This window comes from Hippopotamus amphibius, chromosome 15 (assembly GCF_030028045.1).
Source record: "Hippopotamus amphibius kiboko isolate mHipAmp2 chromosome 15, mHipAmp2.hap2, whole genome shotgun sequence".
NCBI classification, from domain to species: Eukaryota; Metazoa; Chordata; class Mammalia; order Artiodactyla; family Hippopotamidae; genus Hippopotamus; species Hippopotamus amphibius.
In genome coordinates, this window is record NC_080200.1 from 52,924,779 (window position 1) to 52,929,943 (window position 5,165).

General features: G+C 35.0%; 1 pseudogene; it reads left to right on the plus strand.

Annotated features, from left to right (window-relative positions):
- Window positions 1–1,737: 1,737 nt before the first annotated feature.
- Window positions 1,738–2,323, plus strand: LOC130837050 (ORM1-like protein 1; annotated as a pseudogene).
- Window positions 2,324–5,165: the final 2,842 nt, after the last annotated feature.

Sequence of the window (5,165 nt, forward strand, 5' to 3'; positions counted from 1 at the left end):
TCATGTATATATGTGTATATATAGTCATATATTTACATATAAAATATAATATATAATATAAAACATTGATATATATTAATATTAATGATATACAATATATACATATAAATATATATAAAATATATAAATATATATAAAAATAACCTTTGTCAATATTATACTTTTGAAACTTACCCTCTACTTCTTCCTACAAATTTTCTATTGAAATTTTTATCTGCATAATCCTTCAAGCTTATATGACCTTGTCTTTGCTTATGCATAATATGCATTAAAATCAATTATTAAATATTTATTATGATAAAATAATCCTTGAGAAAGTCATCCTCTTATTCCAGCTATAAGATGATTACCAATCAATGACAATTATTTTTATAACTTCTATTACCTCAAGAAAGTGCATTTTCTCTTTGGGACAATTATATGGAGATGGTGAGAGAATGGAGCTGGTTTGTGGAAAATTGTACAACAAAATGCATCAGAAGCTAAAACATGCTCAGGTACTGGGACAGAATATGCTAAACAACTTCAGCAAATCTTAAGATGGAATACTTCTTGTGTATGTCAGTGTGTGAGAATTTGATTTGGGGTTAATCTGATAATGAAAACAAAATAATTCAGCATGTCTTACATTTTCAGTATTGTTTAAAAATTTAAACTTTTTTCATATATTGAATACTTATTTGACATAAATTTCCCATGTTTGACTCCATAATTTCTACTTATCCTTTAACACCTAAGTTAAATGTTAAATGCACCAAAATTCCTTTTCTACACTTTAGTAAAGACTTGGCACCAATGGCCAAGATTGCGAGTTGTCCTTCTAATATCTTTTCTTTTTTTTTTTTTTTTGCATCTCTTAGTATTATAAACAGCTTAGTTTAGTAGCTGGCCAATTGCCACATTCTTCTAACCTCTTATAAAACTTCTCGTGTCCTTAACTGGTGTAATAAGACCTTCTCAGTATATTAGTGAAGGTCCAGAAAAATAATCTACCCTTCCCTAGCACATCAAGTTACAAGACCCCTAAGAACTTTGGGACAGTGTTGGCTAAGTGGCAAATATTGTTGCCAGTGCATTATGAGGCCTAAACATTATCAAAGTGTTCTGAATGTGCTCCCAACATTGTGTCCCCTGAGATGTTATTAGTTGAGAATATGCTACCAATAGGTAGAGTTACATCTGAGCATGTCATAAGGTTTCTCAAAATTGTCTTTCTTAAATATTAGGTGTGAAAAAGTCAGAGGCATTTGACCACCAGGTCATGCCAGTATCCACCTACCCAAACCCCATCCTGACCCCATTCTGATACTTCCTTGTGTAGTGTTCCAATCTCATTTCTCATCTGCAGTAAAGGAGCAACAGAGGTGCTACCACACCAAGCAGACAGCAGCAACTTGTATTCCTTCATATTCAGACATTTGTCTTAACGATGCATCATCCTGGTTCACAACAACTAAGTTTGTTAGCTAACCATTGACAGTATCAAAACGCCTAACGTGATTCAAAAGTAAGAATTCTTTCAAGTCTTTGGAAGAATAGATATAACAAGCATAACCCAAAAATTAACCCAATCAATAATATCAAATAACTATTTTGGAGACTGATGAGTAAATGATGCTAGTGAATGTATTTTCTCTAAATTATATATACAGGGGCCTTAAAAAATTCTTGTCAGTGGCTTACGTATAATTATTCTTCTTATAGGAAATCAAAACTTAGAGCTGGTTTGGCCTGAGACGCCGCCGTCGCCGCAACCGCGGAGCGGGTACTGCTCCGAGCCAGCCGCCGGGAGTAAGGCGGAGGCGCAAACATGAATGTTGGAGTTGCCCACAGTGAGGTGAATCCAAATACCCGTGTAATGAACAGCCGGGGTATGTGGCTAACATATGCATTGGGAGTTGGCGTGCTTCATATTGTTTTACTCAGTATTCCCTTCTTCAGTGTTCCTGTTGCTTGGACCTTAACAAATGTTATACATAATCTGGGGATGTATGTATTTTTGCATGCAGTAAAAGGAACACCTTTTGAAACTCCTGACCAGGGTAAAGCAAGGCTCCTAACTCATTGGGAACAACTGGACTATGGAGTACAGTTTACATCTTCGCGGAAGTTTTTCACAATTTCTCCAATAATTCTGTAAGTGATGGAAATTTTCAGATATTTTCTGGCAAGTTTCTATACGAAGTATGATCCAACTCACTTCATCCTAAACACAGCTTCTCTCCTGAGTGTGCTAATTCCCAAAATGCCACAGCTACATGGTGTTCGGATTTTTGGAATTAATAAGTATTGAAATGTGTTTTGAAATGCAACAAAAATTTTTTACGCCTACCGAGTTTTCTGTAAGGAAGGAGTGGTTAGTAAACTGCACTGTTTATGTGATAATGTGAAATGAGAGGTAGCTACATTGGAGGGCCAACTACTGGTTCATTCATATGCTATTTTGAAGTGCAGGTTTTTACGAGAAGATGTCTCTGTTTAATGCATCTGGTATCCTTCTGAAGAGAGGCTTTATAGGCAGGCTGGGCAGGCCCAGCTTATAAGTTAAATGGCTGTAAAGTAAGGATGTAGCAGATAAATCCAAGGACATAAGAGATTTATAAGAAACTAAGTCCAGGTTAGCTTATAATGAATGGGCATTATGTTAGGAGAAGAAAATTTTCAATCATTCAGTCATGGTCAGTTTAAGGAGACTTACATGTAAACCAAAATCATCTCTTTATAAGTTTATTATAGACTGTTTTTATTACCATACATATTCCTCTTATGTTATATAAGAGGATATATACCCTCTTGTTTTATACAAACCAATTCCTACCTTATGGATGTACTTTTTTGGTTTTGTGGGCTCAACATTGTGTTGATAGATGAGTTCATTTTTACATTTATTAAGTTACTGAGTTCATGAAGGTTCACCTTTTTGACTGGTTGATGATAGAAGATAGGCATTTTAGAAGCAGCCTCTGAGTTGGCCTTCTAATTTTGAAACAAAGTGGGTTTTGCTGCCTTTCCAGATACAGGCTGCTAAACCAATTAAGACAATAATTTATTTCTCATAGTTAAAGTATATGGTAACTTAAAAGTCTCTGCTTATTTGGTTGAGCAATCTAATTGCTGAAGTCTGCTCTTCTTTAGCAAAGGAAATATAAAATGGACAACTACAAAGCCAACCTATGATCTAGCAGAAACTGCATCTCTAGTGATAGTATCAGAGTAAATAATGGAGTCTTTTTAAGCAGGTCTGTAGTAGAAGATAACATCATCTTTTCTTAGTCCTCCTACTCTCAATCTCCATATTTTGCCCATTAACATTTTGCCTGTCAATACATGAGTCTTAGTGTAGATAACTCAAAATGTTAATTATTTCCAAAGCAGCAACCATGTTGAATTCTTGTGTCTTAGAGACGCTTTCTATAGTTGCTGACATTAATTGCAAGAAATAACTATATACTACTTTGAGAAGTAAACGTCAAAAAGAGTTCTGATATGGGATGAAACTGAAAAACCTAGTAACATTTGTAAGCAAAATTGAGTGCAAAGAATTAAAAAGCCAACTTAAAAATAAACAAACAAACAAACAAAAAAAACTTAGAGCTTTCTCAGCAGCAGCTATGTCCTGGCATCACATCTGAGAGTAACACAAAATATATAATTCCCCTTTAAGATAGTATTATGAGAAAAAAAAAATGAGGGCATTTTCTACAATCACATTTCTTATTTATGTGCTTCATGATCAACTGCAAGAATTTTCCCCTTTTCTACTGTCAGCTTATAACCTATCTCAGTGCAGAATCAGTGACCAAAATGATTTCAACCATGCTGCCTATCTCCAGTTCAGGTAGCAGGATTGGAATTGCTGCATCTTCTTATAGTGCCTTTTCTCAGTAAGGAAATAAAGGATGATGGGGCCATCTCTATAACTAGTTAGTCATCATTACTTAACATCATTTGGTCCTTGTTTAGCTAATAAGATAAAATCACTTTCCAGCTCATTATACTTTTGACAATTCATAGACAAGTTTAGAAAAACTGAAATAATGCTCTAAACATCAGTGCTTTACTCTGCCAAGTCACACAAAAGCTATCCTGGACCCACCCCATTTCAAGAGAATGGAATAATCTGTACCTCAGGAAAAATAGACAGTAGGGTGATCACATGATCCTATACCTCTTCCATCTAAGTACTGTATCCTCCAAACCTTTTCAAAAGTGTCCTGTTTTTCACCCTCACATTTAGATGAAGAACAAATTTCTCCATTTGAGCCAGCCAACACTTTTTATCCATATTATTTTCTAATTTCTATTAACAGATAGTCAGTTTTCATTCCCAGTTCTCAAACAAATACCTTGCGAGTCACAAAGGATAGCATGCATCCATGTGATATAATGCTATATGGAACATTTTAGAATATTGACAGCAGGGAAATGTATTCCTCGTTCTGATAATATACTGGGAAATATAGCTGAGGAGAACAAATTGATACAAAATACTGTTTTTGACACTCTTAATACTGTTCTATGTTGTTGATTCAGTTGAAAAGTAAGCAGAATCCAAAATGGATTGCCTATCTATCACAGTCAAGATCCATTTTAAGCCACTTGGATGTCTTGGTTAGGGTCCTGTGTAATGCAACTCCCAGCTAAATGAAGGAAATAGTTCTCAGAAAATCGTACCCAAATATATATTTCCTGTTGATATTCCACACAGTCTTTCATAACATCAGAAGCTTTGGCAGATGATAGGGCATAGAGCCTTTTCCTGCCCATGTTGCATATATTAAATATACCCGTGCCTACTCATTTCAGGTAGGTTCCTCCAGCAGCTGAGCGAGGCATTAGCCCTAGCATTTCAGCCATGTTCGGTACTAGTAACTGGCTATGGTCCACATGATCACTTTAATTATTTCTTGAAATTTCCACATGAAATTTTACAATCATATTAACAATACAAAAATATTGATAGAACCCAATCATCTGAGGAAGGGATTGGCAAACTTCTACAATCATTAATTTGTTTTGCAAGAATTTTCTTGACCCATTAAAAAGCAAAAGGATTAAACTACTTTTGATGATTTAATCAAACAAGGGCCTTCCTCAAAATACAGTGAAGATCTGATACATTTTTAGCCTGACCTATGACAGCTATGGGTTATCTACAGTCCTTG